Genomic DNA, 18,272 nt, shown 5'->3' on the forward strand with positions numbered 1-18,272 from the left:
ATTATAATTGTATTTTTACTTTTATCAAAACTTGATAACGCTAATACTAGTGTTTTGTGTTGTTTTATAATTTAATCTAAATATAATTATATCAAATATTTTCAAGTTCTACAAGGTGAGAGTTGTTAGTAAATCTTTTAATTTCTAAATATTTCAACTTTTTTTCAAAGATCTAATTGTAAATGAATAAATAAAGTTTTAATTTAAGTCTTAGAAAACTAGCAATAAAGTATGATAAGTGCCTCTAGGTTTTGTATCACTAGTTTTTATAATCATTTTTATAACACGAAACTGTTAAAATATGAACACCTATAAAACTGTAAATAAGTAAGTAGATTATTAGACAAATACACCTCTCATAGTTACAATACTAGTTAACATAACTAACATTTTCATCAAAAAACTGCTATAAAAAAATAAAACAGCATTTTTCAAATCATAACAAATATTAGGAAAATTAAAAATAATTTTTAGAGTATAAAATTTTTTTATAAAACTAAAAGAACTTTCCGTTAGTGTAAACTGTAAGTGATTTATATTGAAACATTTTGCTGCTTGACTGACAATATTACACAAAAAATAAATATCTAAATAATTAAGACTATGTTAACTACCCTTTAAGATGTTGAGCTTTTTAGGGATCAGTTAATAGCGGAAAAAATCAGAAAAGTTTTAATTTTAACAAAGTCTGCAACTACTAAATCAACATAATAAATCTATACTCAAACATTTTTAAACATTTTGTTGAATAAAATTTTATAGATTTGCAATTGTAAAAGTTTAAAAACTGATATTTAATAAATGCTTACAAACTTAAATTTTATAAAACTTTACAAACTTATTTTTAATAATATTTAATAAACTTGGTTTATATAAAGTTTTCGTAAAGCTTTATAAACATATGTCCAACAAAACCTTTAAACTAATTCATAAAATTTTTAAACTTATATGTAATAAAACTTTATAAAGTCTTGTTATAAACTTTATAAACTAATTTTAGTAAAACTTTATAATCCAATGTTAAAAATTTTACAAACTTATTAATATTGAAGTTTCAACACTTGATAAATTTAGGCTCAACAAAACTTTATTAACTAATTCCTAATAAAACCTTATATCTTATAAAATTTAACAAACTAATATTTAATAAATCTTTATAAACTAATGCAATAATAAGTGAATCTACTAAAAATGGTCTTTTTAATTAGTTACAAAAATTATTAATGTTTCTATTCTAAATGTTTCAACCTTTTTTTAACTTGAAGTTTATTAGTTAAAAACTTAAAAAACACTTAAGTTAATACACTCTATGTTGCTCTTTAGTTTTTAACAAAACCATAAGTAGTTTTTTAAACAGAAGAAGTATCAATTTTTGCTTAATTAGCTGTTAACTGTTTTAATACTGTCAGTACAAACTTCAAGGTATAAAGCTCAAAAGTTTTTGACTGTAAACATGTAAAAATTAAATTTTATTTTCTGCAACGTACAAAATAAATTTTATCACCAGCAAGACGTGCCCAGTGAAGTGAGGGAAATTTTATTATGTATAACTTAACGCCATAGTGTGCAAAATAAATTTGCTTTACAGTATTAAAACATATAAGATGATCAGTGTAAATTTAAAGAAACATTTTTGTTTTTATTTACTGTTGTACTATAATTTGTACCTCATTTATTTTTTAGAAAATTGCAATTTTTTTTTACAGATGAGAAGGCTACTCGACTCCCACCACATGTCCACAGAATAGTGACTTCCAAGAAAAAAAAACAGAAAGCTGAGATTAAAGCAGCATTAAACTAGTTAGTGTATACGCGTTTGACTTTATTTGAATTATAGATTTAATTTTCTTGATATATGATAACTACATTAGTAAAATTCAATACTTAATGTACCTACATCTTGCCAGTTTTAAAGCATATAGTTAAATAAACTTTACTTTTAACTCGAATGCTAGCCAACATTTGCTCTTTTTTTCTATATTTAAAAACCCAGCTCACTCTTTTTTTCCGTTATTGCTCAACAATCATTTTTATACTTTAGTTTTTTATTTTATTACTAATACTTTAGAAAATTATAGGTTTAGTCTTGTTCTAAAATGCAGTAAGTTTTAAGGAGATAGACTGTTTTTTGTTTAATAACTTTTTATAGTGCGCTTTAATTGCAAATAACTACTAAATGATATAAAAAAGAAAATTCATAATTTATAAACTAAATTTAATTTTAGATATAGTTTAAGGTACATATTATAACTCTAAACAAATGGTATTATAGTTTTTATTGTAAGTATTAAGTTTCTAAGTATGATAATTAGGAATTACGGTCTAAAAATGAAAAAAGTTAAGAAGTAAGACCATGAAAAGTTTTTTTTTATTATGATCATAAATTACTATATGATTTTATTTTAAAAGTCCGCTTCATACAAGCTGGTTGTAACTTTTAAAAGTGTATTTCTTAAAAATTTAAATTAATTTTATAGATTTGATAGGGAATATATATTTATAATAATTTTTTAAAAATGCTAATAAATTCAGCCTCTAAAAATTTTTCTTCCATATGGCTGTATTAGATATTTTAACAAAACTTTTAATTTTCAAAAATTGTTTGAAGATGCAATTTTTCTGTGTAAATCATCTTGTAGTATAAACTTTAAATTGATAAAAGCAAGTTTATATAAATGTGAATATTGTTAACTCATAGGTTAATTTAAAACTTAATGTTTATAAAAAAATACATGTCTGTAGTTTAAATTTTTTTATGTAAAATAGTTATGCTGTTGTTGAATCGTGAGGTAAAATGGGCTTATTCTATAATTCTAAAACTATTAAAAAAACATTAGCTTAAAAAACAAACAAGTAAATAAATAGAGCAAGTTTCTTATAACGTCAAAATCGAAAGTTTACTAACCAATCAGTTAAAAATATTTTTAATAATTTTTACGAGCTATAAGAAATTGATGTTGTTCGATAAGATTTTCAATTCGATAGTTCAATCATTACTTTATTAACTTTCCAAACGTAGCCAATCATCTAAACTTTTAATCTTAGTTTAGTTACGGATCAAAAAGTTGTTAGTTTAAAATTATTCAACAATAGAACTTTCGATGATGAATTGATTAAAAACTAACAAAAAACGAAACGGTTGTAAAAGTAGTATTTATTGTTTTTAATTTAGCAGTTTTTTTATTTAAAGAACAGAGAAACTAAAAACCAATTTATATAATACATTCATCAATATATAAGTATTAGAATTTTTCACATACATAAAGTTCTAATCGACGCATTTCTTAATTGCAATGTCTGTAGTTTATTATTACGTCACAATGCAATTATTAGTAGAATAAAGTTGCAATAAGCGTCACATGTACAAGTCCTACATGGTCTAGTGCAGGGTTTCCCAAAGTGGGCGATATCGCCCCCCTGGGGGCGATTTTAGTAATTTGGGGGGCGATAATTAGTAAGGGGGCGAAAGGGTGGGCGATATCTAGTAAGGGGGCGAAAAGGGGGCGATTTTAAAATTTTGGGTTGTCATAAAATTTTTACTTTTTATCTTACTCTTTTCTTAATTTCCGCTTGCTATCAAATATTTGACCCTGAGGTAAAACTTAAACAAAAAAGTTTATTGTGTTTACGTAAAATATAGAGAAAAAAATCAAGTGCTTATGACTCATACTTTTAAGTTAATTACATATTTTCAATTATATATTTTCTTATTTAACAATTACGTAGATTATAGACGATCGGAATTCCTCTCACTAATTTTTAACGTTACATATATGTTATTTAGGATCATAAATGGTTTGTAAAAATCTATGTAATCTATATTAACTATCACCTCATGATATTTCCAATAGTTTTTTGAAAAGTCATTAAGTTAGACTAAAAAATAAAACTATACAAGGTTTCCAATTTACCTAGAAAAACCTGGAACTTGACAATTTAGGCAAAAAAAAAATCTAAAAATCTGAAATTTTTAACAGTTTCAACATATTAAGTAGTAAAATTTCGATTTGACACAAAAAGCTATCATATAGATAAAAATATGGATCCCTTTGTGGCAGATCTTTTTAAAGTAAATGACTCACAGGAAACCTTTTCAGACTTACAAACTGACCTTGAACTTAAAGTACTTTTTCCAAAGAACATAATGAAAGCTTTTGGACTCAACAAAAACTAAGGCAAAAGTATCCAATCATTTGAGAGAAATTTAGATTGTTTTGTATAGTTTTTCCTTCTAGCTATGTTGTTGAGAAAGCTTTCAGTTTAGTTATCAACATATTGAGCAAAATATCTAATCTAGATATTTGTAAAGGAGGTGACTTGAGGCTTTATTTGACTGATTTAGAATCAGATTAGAAAAACTTGCAAGCATTCATGAACCTCATCCTTCGCATTATATTAGAATTCAGTAGCAGACATTATTTTATAAGAGTTTTTTTTATTTATTTGATCTTTTAAAATACTTTTTATTTAACCTGGTTTGTATTGTATTTAAGTAGTCTTTTTATATTAAAAATCCTTTTCAGTTATTTATTTTATAACAGGTTTGCATAACGCCTAATAAATATTAATTACGGTAGACTTCCTCTTGAGTTCGCACTTTTTACCCCAAAAAAAAGTGCAAAATTATATTTTGTTAAATTTAACTTAAATAAAGTCTATTACTAACTAAGTATTAATAAAACGAAAAATACACAATATTTTATAGCTTATATAGATCTTTTTTTTATTATGAATGTTTGTTTTATGTTTTAGTTGATTTCATGTTTATTGATGACATTATTTTAATAACATATTTAAATTTATAACTTTGTAAAAAAAATTGTAATAATTTTTGAGTTTAAACTTTTTGATTTTGTTCAAAGTTCGATCTGAAGAGGAAGTATACTGTATTTATAAAATGGTTTATGTTTTAATATGTTAATAGCTTTATTTTGACCTGGTTAATTTTTAGTTTATAGTTGTCGATTTACATTAAACTAAAAGTTTTTATAGCATAGTGGTTAAAGTATTTGTTTGAAAGAAATTTATTTGACATATTTTTTTTATTACTTGTTTAATCTGTATAGATAAAAAAAAACTTGACAAACATTAAAGTTTTCATTTCAAAATTTATTTTTTGGTTTTAAAAGAGTATAGATTTGATGTCTCTATTTGAAATGACTTCAAATTTTTTCATTTAAAAGGAAATTAAACTTAAATTTATTTTCTAACTTGATTTTTAAATGTTAGAAAATCTATATATTAAATAATTTTAAACTATTTATCAACTCTTTTTTGTTTTATCTTTTTTTTTTTATATATTAGCAAATAGAATATGTAGTTTATTTTGTTAGTTCAACACTAGCTTTTAGTTTTTCACTATTTTCTTCTGGTAAATTATTATAGGCTAATAACTAGAGAAAAAATAAAATTAAACAGTATTAAATAAGCCATCAAAAAGACTGCTACAGCTACAAAACAAAGTTTAAACATTATTAAAATAATTTTTTATTGATTTCTTTCTGTTCACAGAATTAACTGTAAAACATTTGATTTTTTTGACTTTAAATTAAGAAAAAAAATGTTAAAATTAAAGTTTAGTTTCCTAAAGGTTATTCCAAGTCTAATACTATTTAATGGTATTCTACTACAAAACATATAGTTTAAAAAGCTTAAAATTAAATTTATAATTTTATAACTAACTTGCTTATAATATATCTAAGCATTGAAATTAATAATTTTACTGCATTAACAGAAGCTATTGATAAAGCCACTTTTTATGAGATAACAAACCAGTCGGTCAAACTTTCTAAAACTGGCTCAGCAATTGTGTTTTAATATTTTTTTTTTATGTGTAAAATAATCTGTTCATTCTTTTATAGTTTTTTAATCTCTTTTATTTAATTTTAAAATACGCCTATTTGTAAAATAATTTAAGTATTTTGTTCGAGTTAAATAAGTTACTTAATATTCACTTCTAAATGTCCGAAATTCGTTAAATGAGAGATAGTTATAATGTCAGGTTTTAGTTAAGATTACAGATGGGTAACGTACGGTCCAGATCCAATCAAATTTCGACCTGCTAAGTAACTTAAAAACTACTTGTGCAAAATATACAAAATTTAGTTTTTTGATGCTTATGATTTTGAAATAAACTTTCAATTTGGTTTTCAGTTACTTTAGTATTTCTTAGATCACAATAATAGTAAATCATTTTATTACAATTATGCTCGAGTTTTTTACTTTTATATATGTTATTTTATTAAATTATGCAGCCCGCAACTACATTTTTTTAACGAATTGAAAGAAGACAAGATTTTTAGTAAATATAAATTGCTGACTACAAAAGTTTTCCACAACTACCCTAAAAATTTCATTAGTTTTAAAACAATTCATATTTAATCATGATTGATTACTGATTACACAAGGCTTTTTAATATTTAAGTATTTTAATACACTTTACTGGGCTTATAAGAAAACAACAGTAACTTTTTCTCAAGCCCTGTAAAATACTTTGGACACAGCCCAAAAGTTCGTGCACGAGAAATACCAGACTAAATTACATTTCGAACACAAATTTTTTGGCTCAAAAGTTTTTACACAAGAGAACAACTACTTTTTAAAATTGTGGGGGGCGATTATTTTTCAAATTTCTGAAAAGGGGGCGATTTAGTAAATGAGTTTGGGAAACCCTGGTCTAGTGGTTAGGATTCCTGGCTTTCACCCAGGCGGCTCGGGTTCGATCTCGGTGTAGGAACATTTGCTGTAATCGTATAGTGGTCAGTACTTCACGTTGTGGCCGTGACAACCCAGGTTCGAATCCTGGTTACGGCACGTTTTTGTTATGCAGAATTTTAAGTATTAAAAAACAATAGTAATAAAAAATCAAGTAGGTACTTATTTCACTAATTTTAACAAAACAATACTTATTATATAAAAGTTATTTGTATAAAGTTATTCAAGCAATAGTACAAGTGAGAACTAAAATTTCTATTTTTTACCAGGTTTCAGTGGAAAAAATTCCGATATACGATTTTGTATAGTGTTTGAAAGTTTTATACATTTTTTTAATATTATATAAATACAAAAAGACAACATTTATCAAACTAAACAACAAATTATATAAGAAATACTGTACGTTTATAAAAATATGGTTTATGACTTTAAAAAACTTACACTAATTTTGTTTTAATAACTAATCTTAATAAAACTTTTTGAACTTAGTTTTTAATAAAACTTAACAAACTTGTATACGGATTTTTCAAGGTGATTACTTATTTTTGTGGTCCAATTTCCTTACCTCTTTTTAAAAGAAAGTTTTATTAAATTTGTATAAGTAGAAATAAGTTAATCACCATAAGTAGTTTTTAAAGAGAATAAATGTTAAAGTTTGATTAAAAAGTTTTAACTGTTTCAATACTGTCAGTACAAATTTCAAGGTATAAAGCTCAAAAGTTTTTGATTGTAAACAAGTATGCTTAAACCAAAGTGATGTTTGTAAGCATCGTAGGTTTATAAACGCATAAGGTCGTATGTTGACAAGTCCTCGTTAGTATAGTGGTGAGTATTCCCGCCTGTCACGCGGGCGACCGGGGTTCGATTCCCCGACGGGGAGGTTTTTATAATTTTGTTTAAAGATTTCTCTACTGTTGTTGAAAAAAAATGTATATCAAAATAAATAAATAGAAAATTATTATCCATTACAAGGCACCTAAATCATAACAACGACGTTTTAGTTTATTAAATAAGTAATTAAACATTATCAATAAATTTGTAATTTTATATATGCTGGCTTCAGTTTATTTCTAAATCTGTGAGCTAATCTTGAAGACATAAGTGTGTCATCTTATCTTTAAAAGTGATAAAAAAGGTAGCCAAGTTAAATAGTTTAGCTTCTTTATTTTTCAGTTTAACTTCTTTGGTTTAGTCTATAAAAAAAACATCGTTTGGTCAGTTCTTGCCTTAGGCTGTTGTTATAAACTCCACATCAAGCAGACAGGCAACAAAAAATATTACCTTTATAAATCATTTAATTTGATTACGTATAACCGACTGCGTGGCCTAATGGATAAGGCGTCTGACTCCTAATCAGAAGATTCCGGGTTCGAGTCCCGGCGTGGTCTTTTTATAATGTAATTTGTATTTACTCATAACTTAAAAACTATTAATAATAAATGAGCATATTAATTATTTTTATATACTTTAGTAAACATATCACCTGAATGAAATATATGGAGGACTATCTTGTTATTGTAAATAATAAGTTATTGAAATTTGTATGTTGAAAAATTAAACTAACACCTTTTTTGCAATTTTTCTTCGCAAAATTCTAACTAAATACAAAACTACCTTAACTATTCTAATAAAAGTATATGGTACATAAGTATAGAAATAATATATATAATCGAAATTCAAACAGCTTACGTAATACTATTATTTCGCTTCAAATAGCATCTTTAAAAATATGACCACGATGGGACTCGAACCCACAATCTTCCGGTTCGTAGCCGGACGCCTTATCCATTGGGCCACGCGGCCGGTCTATTGTAAGCTTGTGTGAGCGATTATAAATGTTAAGATTTGATGCGCGCGTGAAATATTCACTTCAAAGTTTTCTCAACTATGCAGCGCTATGCAAATAAATTCGGCTAAATCGTTACGTCACGATGATAATTGCTTGTTAAATGAGATTACATCGCTGTTAGTTCAGTTGTAAGTCTTATAGGCTCAGAAGCTTATTAATGAACTCTTTTCGGTTGCTTTAATTTTACTTTGCTAGAAAAAAATGCTATTCAAAAATTTTAATATTTTGATATTTAAAACTTAATATTAATCATAAAATTTATCACCAAACCAGTCAAACTTTAGTTGCTACGTCAAACTTGATTATTTTTTTGTACAGCAATATTGATAACAATTAACGCCGAAAAACTTGCTTTCTGTTAGTATTGGAAACTATTTTTGGCCGTGTGTATATAGAATGTACAGGTCAAAAAATAAAATTTTAAGGGTTACAATTAACTATGTATTTTCAAAAACGAGTATAAGTCGTTATATGTTTTAACGAGTTTTAATTACAATTTTAAACAAAATATAGTTGAAAAAAATTACAAAATTAGATTTATATATAAAATTAGACTTTACAGGTAACTTACATATAAATACTTACTTTTTAAAAGGTACTTCAAAAAATGAAGAAAGTTTTAAGTGTTTTATAAGTATTTAAGTTTGAATTTTTCATCACTTTTTTATTAAAAGGTTGTTGTTTTTAAGATAGAATTTCGTAGTATAAACCTACACTTGTCTTTGATAGTGTAGATACAAAACATATTTGTTCAGACAGAATGCAAAGTATCAAATAAAAGCTACGTTAACTTGATGCTAAGATAAAATTTTATTCTAGATCAAGTTAGCTGTTAAATATTATATAGAAGCCCTTGTCGGTTTGTTACTAGTTTATAAACGCAATTAGCTGGAATTCATCAACGGTTTCTGTAGTGTAGCGGTTATCACGTTCGCCTAACACGCGAAAGGTCCCCGGTTCGAGCCCGGGCGGAAACAAATTTTGTTAAAAAAAAAATTTATGATTAAACTGCCAAAAAACACAAGTTATACAATTAAGATAATTTGACTACCATCTATTTTATTCATTACTAACAATTTTTATCAAACTTTAACCATTTACATATATTAACATATGTGCAATAAATAATTTTATTATATTTTGCCATTAAATGTAATATTATGTTTTTAAGCTAAAAATATTATTACAGTGTATATTTTTTTCTATTATTTGTGTAAAGGCAGTATAAAAGTAAGTAAAAGTATTTTGGAAAATGAAAAATGATTCAACAGTTTTTATTTCTGATCATTGAATCTGTTTTCAGATAAAAGTGCATTGTCCGGGGATCGAACCCGGGCCTCCCGCATGGCAGGCGAGAATTCTACCACTGAACCAACAATGCACGTGTCTCAAATCGGTTTGTAACGTTTATAAACTTTTTTCCACTTATGTGCTCTGTATAGTTGCGAATATTACAAAAATTCAATGCTTATATTTGTTTAAAAAGTTCACCATTGCATTCAGCTTTTAAAAACAAAGGTTTTCATTTTTTGCCCGTTATGCAAGAAAAAAAAAATTATGCTTTTTTTTCTTTTAAAACCAAAGACTTATACCAATAGTTGTTATTGTTTGATGAAAGTTATAGTTATACAAAAATGACACAATAATTTTTAGATACTTACAATTCATGCCACAAAAAAAAGTAAAGGTTCATTGAACTTGAAACCAGTATATTAAAACAAAATTGAAGATTTTTAAAAAAGGTAGAAATGTATTGATTGTTTTTTAAACAAGGTTTTAAATAAGATGTCAAAATAGTTTTTTAATCTAAAAAATGGCTTTCAGAAAAAAAATTCCAAATAAAGCTTTAAGCTTTACAAAATTGCAAAACATTAATGTTTACAACAGTACTTAAAGCTAGTTTTATTCTTATAGTTGTATAGATTTTACTAAAACATATTGGAAGAAAAAACTACAAAAAACTAAACTGATTTCTAGAGTATTAAATGTTGGAAATCAAGCAAACCAATCGGTTATTTTGTCTGTAGTTTTATTGTGTATATTACACTACAAATATGTTTTAAACGTAATCAAACCAGTATTTAATAACTAGGAGTAGGACTTTTTATGGGCACTATTTTGCGGGAATAATTGCTGCAATTAAATCTGCCCATAATTTAATATTTCGTCATATTTTGTATATACAAAATTACACAAAAAAGTTAAAAAAATACGTCACGCTGAAAAGTAAATTAAACAATTTTACAAATTTTCTTTTTCTTTCCTAATGCTACATTAAATGTAAAGACTACTGCTAGTTCAGGGGTCGGCAGCCTTTTTTAGCACGCGAGCCAATTTTCTTAGGAAAAACTCTTCGACGTCCGCGTTTATTTAAATAAATATCTAGTAATCAGGACAAAAATATTATTTTAGATCAAAAATGTGATAAGTTAAGCAATAATAGAGCACTAGTAAAGAGTATTTATTGAATTAAGAGCTTAATAAATGTTTTTATTAAAATATATTTAGATTTATTTTTGTTTAAAAAATGTATATTTTGGGTCAAAAAGGATTTTGCAGGCCGCAGGTTTTAATTTTGAGGGCTGCATTTGGCCCGCGGGCCGCAGTTTGCCGACCCCTGTGCTAGTTCATGGAGCTTGACTTTTGTAAACATACAGCAAAAAGCCTCTAATTGAAAATCTACATTGGATAATTTTTTTAACTGCAGTTTTGTTAAATTCTAATATCAAATTTTATCTGAGTTAGTCTGTTTTTATTATTGACTATAAAGTTAAGAGTAAATCATGGTTACATACTTAACTGCTTTTTTTATAAAACCAGACTTGTGTTATTTTTTTATGAACTATAACTATCAGTAATAATTTATATTATAAACTCTATTGTGTTGATACTCTATTTAATACTGTTGATCAGCCTATATTTGAAGTTGGCAAATTATTGAACTTTGTTTCAACATTATAATATTAGCTAGTCATCACAGTTAGTCATAGAGTGGGCAACTTACGGCCCGCGGGTTGGATCCAGGTCGCAGAATGGTAATTACAAGACCGTCAAAGATTAAATGATACCTGCAAAGACGTTAAATTGGCCCGCTAAATCGAACTTTTGAACTTACACTACATATTCTTTGATTTAATGTTAGTTGTTAAAGTTTAAAGGGCTGACTAAACTAAATATGGTGTTACATACTAACTTAACCGTGGGAACGTTTGTATTTGTAAAAATAAAGGTAGAGACGAATGTTATTTTAGCAAAAAAAGAAAGTTTAAATTTCTTTATAAGTATAGAAAAGTTTAGGGTATGTTAAGAAGTAACTATTTTTTTTTTCTTTCATTACCTATTAGAATAGAGTAATTTAGCGATACTAAAACTTACTATAAGTTTTGAAAATAAAATAATATTTCAGCTAACAAATTTTTAAACAATTTAAAAAAAAAGTGTTAACTTGAGTTTTTGTATACAGATTTGGTTTTATTTCAAGTAATGTTTGAAAAACTTAAGCAAAAGTGCGTCGACCGGGAGTCGAACCCGGAACTAGTGCTTGGAAGGCACCAATGCTAATCGTTACACCATCGACGCTTGTGCGCAGGCCAACAAATTTAATTTATAAACCTACTTCTAAAAACAATCCATAAGTAAAGCAGTAAACGCTATGTAAAACCAGCAGTAAAGCTTAGCAATTAGCAGTATATCTGGAAATAGTTTTGTGCTCTTTAATCTATATTTACAATTTAAGTAACTTTCTTAAAATACTTTGAACAAGTTTTATCTTTGTTGAAGTAATATTAAACTTATATTTCATTAGAGTTGTTAGTACTTGATATAATGCTAGAATTTAGAATGTATTGCAAATATTACAAACTTTATTACTTTTCTTTATATTGATAAAAATATGTTAAGGATAATTCAAAGCTAAACATTAGCTATTTTGTGAACACATCTTGTCATGTACAATATTATTTACTTTATATTTTTTTAGTTTGAACGACGACGTTTAGACTTTTCATCAGATTTTCATATGAATAACTGAACAAAATAACTAAAAATTAGTATCAAAAAATTAAATCTACGAAATGAATTAAATAATAAGCTATATATAATGAGTTATATATTAAAATTATAAACTACAGTAAAGTTACAGGTTACATAAGTATTTAAACCAGGGTTTCCCAAAGTGGGCGATATCGCCCCCCTGGGGGCGATTTTGGTATGTCGGGGGACGATAAATAGTAAAGGGGCGAAAGGGTGGGCGAAAACAAGTAAGGGGGCGATTTTGAAATTTTTGCAGACATTTAGTTTTAATTTTTAGCTTGCTTTTTTACTTATTTTAGCCTGCTATCAAATATTTGACACTGAGGTAAAACTTAAACATAATAAGTCCATTTCGTTTTTGGCCCAAAAGTATACATTTTTAAAACAAAAATAAATCTAAATACTTTTTAATAGAAACCTTTTTTAAGCTCTTAATTCAATAAATACTCTTTACTAGTGCTCTACTATTGCTTAACTTATCACATTTTAAATAACAAAAATAAATCTAAATATTTTTTAATAAAAACCTTTATTAAGCTCTTAATTCAATAAATACTCTTTACTAGTGCTTTACTATTGCTTAACTTATCATATTTTTGAACTAAAATAATATTTTTGTACTGATTACTAGATATTTATTTAAATAAATGCAGACGTCAAAGAATTTTTCTAAATAATGCGGCCCGCGAACAATTTTTCCTAAGAAAATTGGCTCGCGTGCTAAAAAAGGCTGCCGACCCCTGAACTAGCAGTAGTCTTTACATTTAATGTAGCATTAGGAAAGAAAAAGAAAATTTGTAAAATTGTTTAATTTACTTTTCAGCGTGACGTATTTTTTTAACTTTTTTGTGTAATTTTGTATATACAAAATATGACGAAATTTTAAATTATGGGCAGATTTAATTGCAGCAATTATTCCCGCAAAATAGTGCCCATAAAAAGTCCTACTCCTAGTTATTAAATACTGGTTTGATTACGTTTAAAACATATTTGTGGTGTAATATACACAATAAAACTACAGACAAAATAACCGATTGGTTTGCTTGATTTCCAACATTTAATACTCTAGAAATCAGTTTAGTTTTTTATAGTTTTTTTTTCCAATATGTTTTAGTAAAATTTATACAACTATAAGAATAAAACTAGCTTTAAGTACTGTTGTAAACATTAATGTTTTGCAATTTTGTAAAGCTTAAAGCTTTATTTGGAATTTTTTTTCTGAAAGCCATTTTTTAGATTAAAAAACTATTTTGACATCTTATTTAAAACCTTGTTTAAAAAACAATCAATACATTTCTACCTTTTTTAAAAATCTTCAATTTTGTTTTAATATACTGGTTTCAAGTTCAATGAACCTTTACTTTTTTTTGTGGCATGAATTGTAAGTATCTAAAAATTATTGTGTCATTTTTGTATAACTATAACTTTCATCAAACAATAACAACTATTGGTATAAGTCTTTGGTTTTAAAAGAAAAAAAAGCATAATTTTTTTTTTCTTGCATAACGGGCAAAAAATGAAAACCTTTGTTTTTAAAAGCTGAATGCAATGGTGAACTTTTTAAACAAATATAAGCATTGAATTTTTGTAATATTCGCAACTATACAGAGCACATAAGTGGAAAAAAGTTTATAAACGTTACAAACCGATTTGAGACACGTACATTGTTGGTTCAGTGGTAGAATTCTCGCCTGCCACGCGGGAGGCCCGGGTTCGATTCCCGGACAATGCACTTTTATCTGAAAACAGATTCAATGATCAGAAATAAAAACTGTTGAATCATTTTTCATTTTCCAAAATACTTTTACTTACTTTTATACTGCCTTTACACAAATAATAGAAAAAAATATACACTGTAATAATATTTTTAGCTTAAAAACATAATATTACATTTAATGGCAAAATATAATAAAATTATTTATTGCACATATGTTAATATATGTAAATGGTTAAAGTTTGATAAAAATTGTTAGTAATGAATAAAATAGATGGTAGTCAAATTATCTTAATTGTATAACTTGTGTTTTTTGGCAGTTTAATCATAAATTTTTTTTTTAACAAAATTTGTTTCCGCCCGGGCTCGAACCGGGGACCTTTCGCGTGTTAGGCGAACGTGATAACCGCTACACTACAGAAACCGTTGATGAATTCCAGCTAATTGCGTTTATAAACTAGTAACAAACCGACAAGGGCTTCTATATAATATTTAACAGCTAACTTGATCTAGAATAAAATTTTATCTTAGCATCAAGTTAACGTAGCTTTTATTTGATACTTTGCATTCTGTCTGAACAAATATGTTTTGTATCTACACTATCAAAGACAAGTGTAGGTTTATACTACGAAATTCTATCTTAAAAACAACAACCTTTTAATAAAAAAGTGATGAAAAATTCAAACTTAAATACTTATAAAACACTTAAAACTTTCTTCATTTTTTGAAGTACCTTTTAAAAAGTAAGTATTTATATGTAAGTTACCTGTAAAGTCTAATTTTATATATAAATCTAATTTTGTAATTTTTTTCAACTATATTTTGTTTAAAATTGTAATTAAAACTCGTTAAAACATATAACGACTTATACTCGTTTTTGAAAATACATAGTTAATTGTAACCCTTAAAATTTTATTTTTTGACCTGTACATTCTATATACACACGGCCAAAAATAGTTTCCAATACTAACAGAAAGCAAGTTTTTCGGCGTTAATTGTTATCAATATTGCTGTACAAAAAAATAATCAAGTTTGACGTAGCAACTAAAGTTTGACTGGTTTGGTGATAAATTTTATGATTAATATTAAGTTTTAAATATCAAAATATTAAAATTTTTGAATAGCATTTTTTTCTAGCAAAGTAAAATTAAAGCAACCGAAAAGAGTTCATTAATAAGCTTCTGAGCCTATAAGACTTACAACTGAACTAACAGCGATGTAATCTCATTTAACAAGCAATTATCATCGTGACGTAACGATTTAGCCGAATTTATTTGCATAGCGCTGCATAGTTGAGAAAACTTTGAAGTGAATATTTCACGCGCGCATCAAATCTTAACATTTATAATCGCTCACACAAGCTTACAATAGACCGGCCGCGTGGCCCAATGGATAAGGCGTCCGGCTACGAACCGGAAGATTGTGGGTTCGAGTCCCATCGTGGTCATATTTTTAAAGATGCTATTTGAAGCGAAATAATAGTATTACGTAAGCTGTTTGAATTTCGATTATATATATTATTTCTATACTTATGTACCATATACTTTTATTAGAATAGTTAAGGTAGTTTTGTATTTAGTTAGAATTTTGCGAAGAAAAATTGCAAAAAAGGTGTTAGTTTAATTTTTCAACATACAAATTTCAATAACTTATTATTTACAATAACAAGATAGTCCTCCATATATTTCATTCAGGTGATATGTTTACTAAAGTATATAAAAATAATTAATATGCTCATTTATTATTAATAGTTTTTAAGTTATGAGTAAATACAAATTACATTATAAAAAGACCACGCCGGGACTCGAACCCGGAATCTTCTGATTAGGAGTCAGACGCCTTATCCATTAGGCCACGCAGTCGGTTATACGTAATCAAATTAAATGATTTATAAAGGTAATATTTTTTGTTGCCTGTCTGCTTGATGTGGAGTTTATAACAACAGCCTAAGGCAAGAACTGACCAAACGATGTTTTTTTTATAGACTAAACCAAAGAAGTTAAACTGAAAAATAAAGAAGCTAAACTACTTAACTTGGCTACCTTTTTTATCACTTTTAAAGATAAGATGACACACTTATGTCTTCAAGATTAGCTCACAGATTTAGAAATAAACTGAAGCCAGCATATATAAAATTACAAATTTATTGATAATGTTTAATTACTTATTTAATAAACTAAAACGTCGTTGTTATGATTTAGGTGCCTTGTAATGGATAATAATTTTCTATTTATTTATTTTGATATACATTTTTTTTCAACAACATTAGAGAAATCTTTAAACAAAACTATAAAAACCTCCCCGTCGGGGAATCAAACCCCGGTCGCCCGCGTGACAGGCGGGAATACTCACCACTATACTAACGAGGACTTGTCAAGATACGACCTTATGCGTTTATAAACCTACAATGCTTACAAACATCACTTTGGTTTAAGCATACTTGTTTACAATCAAAAACTTTTGAGCTTTATACCTTGAAATTTGTACTGACAGTATTGAAACAGTTAAAACTTTTTAATCAAACTTTAACATTTATTCTCTTTAAAAACTACTTATGGTGATTAACTTATTTCTACTTATACAAATTTAATAAAACTTTCTTTTAAAAAGAGGTAAGGAAATTGGACCACAAAAATAAGTAATCACCTTGAAAAATCCGTATACAAGTTTGTTAAGTTTTATTAAAAACTAAGTTCAAAAAGTTTTATTAAGATTAGTTATTAAAACAAAATTAGTGTAAGTTTTTTAAAGTCATAAACCATATTTTTATAAACGTACAGTATTTCTTATATAATTTGTTGTTTAGTTTGATAAATGTTGTCTTTTTGTATTTATATAATATTAAAAAAATGTATAAAACTTTCAAACACTATACAAAATCGTATATCGGAATTTTTTCCACTGAAACCTGGTAAAAAATAGAAATTTTAGTTCTCACTTGTACTATTGCTTGAATAACTTTATACAAATAACTTTTATATAATAAGTATTGTTTTGTTAAAATTAGTGAAATAAGTACCTACTTGATTTTTTATTACTATTGTTTTTTAATACTTAAAATTCTGCATAACAAAAACGTGCCGTAACCAGGATTCGAACCTGGGTTGTCACGGCCACAACGTGAAGTACTGACCACTATACGATTACAGCAAATGTTCCTACACCGAGATCGAACCCGAGCCGCCTGGGTGAAAGCCAGGAATCCTAACCACTAGACCATGTAGGACTTGTACATGTGACGCTTATTGCAACTTTATTCTACTAATAATTGCATTGTGACGTAATAATAAACTACAGACATTGCAATTAAGAAATGCGTCGATTAGAACTTTATATATGTGAAAAATTCTAATACTTATATATTGATGAATGTATTATATAAATTGGTTTTTAGTTTCTCTGTTCTTTAAATAAAAAAACTGCTAAATTAAAAACAATAAATACTACTTTTACAACCGTTTCGTTTTTTGTTAGTTTTTAATCAATTCATCATCGAAAGTTCTATTGTTGAATAATTTTAAACTAACAACTTTTTGATCCGTAACTAAACTAAGATTAAAAGTTTAGATGATTGGCTACGTTTGGAAAGTTAATAAAGTAATGATTGAACTATCGAATTGAAAATCTTATCGAACAACATCAATTTCTTATAGCTCGTAAAAATTATTAAAAATATTTTTAACTGATTGGTTAGTAAACTTTCGATTTTGACGTTATAAGAAACTTGCTCTATTTATTTACTTGTTTGTTTTTTAAGCTAATGTTTTTTTAATAGTTTTAGAATTATAGAATAAGCCCATTTTACCTCACGATTCAACAACAGCATAACTATTTTACATAAAAAAATTTAAACTACAGACATGTATTTTTTTATAAATATTAAGTTTTAAATTAACCTATGAGTTAACAATATTCACATTTATATAAACTTGCTTTTATCAATTTAAAGTTTATACTACAAGA

The 18,272-nt window shown here is 26.5% G+C and overlaps 12 non-coding genes across 12 annotated transcripts; 6 read left to right on the forward strand and 6 right to left on the reverse strand.

Moving 5' to 3' along the window:
* Positions 1-6,741: 6,741 nt before the first annotated feature.
* Trnah-gug (transfer RNA histidin (anticodon GUG)) lies at positions 6,742-6,813 on the forward strand. Its single transcript has one exon. It is a non-coding gene; the product is annotated as a tRNA-His (tRNA).
* Positions 6,814-7,522: 709 nt separating this feature from the next.
* On the forward strand, positions 7,523-7,594 carry Trnad-guc (transfer RNA aspartic acid (anticodon GUC)). The gene has a single exon. It is a non-coding gene; the product is annotated as a tRNA-Asp (tRNA).
* Positions 7,595-8,029: 435 nt separating this feature from the next.
* Trnar-ccu (transfer RNA arginine (anticodon CCU)) lies at positions 8,030-8,102 on the forward strand. Its single transcript has one exon. It is a non-coding gene; the product is annotated as a tRNA-Arg (tRNA).
* Positions 8,103-8,444: 342 nt separating this feature from the next.
* On the reverse strand, positions 8,445-8,517 carry Trnar-acg (transfer RNA arginine (anticodon ACG)). Its single transcript has one exon. It is a non-coding gene; the product is annotated as a tRNA-Arg (tRNA).
* Positions 8,518-9,467: 950 nt separating this feature from the next.
* Positions 9,468-9,540, forward strand: Trnav-aac (transfer RNA valine (anticodon AAC)). The gene has a single exon. It is a non-coding gene; the product is annotated as a tRNA-Val (tRNA).
* A 333-nt stretch (positions 9,541-9,873) lies between these two features.
* Positions 9,874-9,944, reverse strand: Trnag-gcc (transfer RNA glycine (anticodon GCC)). Its single transcript has one exon. It is a non-coding gene; the product is annotated as a tRNA-Gly (tRNA).
* A 2,126-nt stretch (positions 9,945-12,070) lies between these two features.
* Positions 12,071-12,142, reverse strand: Trnag-ucc (transfer RNA glycine (anticodon UCC)). The gene has a single exon. It is a non-coding gene; the product is annotated as a tRNA-Gly (tRNA).
* Positions 12,143-14,256: 2,114 nt separating this feature from the next.
* Trnag-gcc (transfer RNA glycine (anticodon GCC)) lies at positions 14,257-14,327 on the forward strand. The gene has a single exon. It is a non-coding gene; the product is annotated as a tRNA-Gly (tRNA).
* Positions 14,328-14,660: 333 nt separating this feature from the next.
* Positions 14,661-14,733, reverse strand: Trnav-aac (transfer RNA valine (anticodon AAC)). Its single transcript has one exon. It is a non-coding gene; the product is annotated as a tRNA-Val (tRNA).
* Positions 14,734-15,683: 950 nt separating this feature from the next.
* Positions 15,684-15,756, forward strand: Trnar-acg (transfer RNA arginine (anticodon ACG)). The gene has a single exon. It is a non-coding gene; the product is annotated as a tRNA-Arg (tRNA).
* A 342-nt stretch (positions 15,757-16,098) lies between these two features.
* On the reverse strand, positions 16,099-16,171 carry Trnar-ccu (transfer RNA arginine (anticodon CCU)). Its single transcript has one exon. It is a non-coding gene; the product is annotated as a tRNA-Arg (tRNA).
* Positions 16,172-17,387: 1,216 nt separating this feature from the next.
* Positions 17,388-17,459, reverse strand: Trnah-gug (transfer RNA histidin (anticodon GUG)). Its single transcript has one exon. It is a non-coding gene; the product is annotated as a tRNA-His (tRNA).
* Between the last annotated feature and the right edge of the window lie 813 nt (positions 17,460-18,272).

Source organism: Thalia democratica, chromosome 5, assembly GCF_965202585.1.
Source record: "Thalia democratica chromosome 5, ktThaDemo2.hap1.1, whole genome shotgun sequence".
NCBI classification, from domain to species: Eukaryota; Metazoa; Chordata; class Thaliacea; order Salpida; family Salpidae; genus Thalia; species Thalia democratica.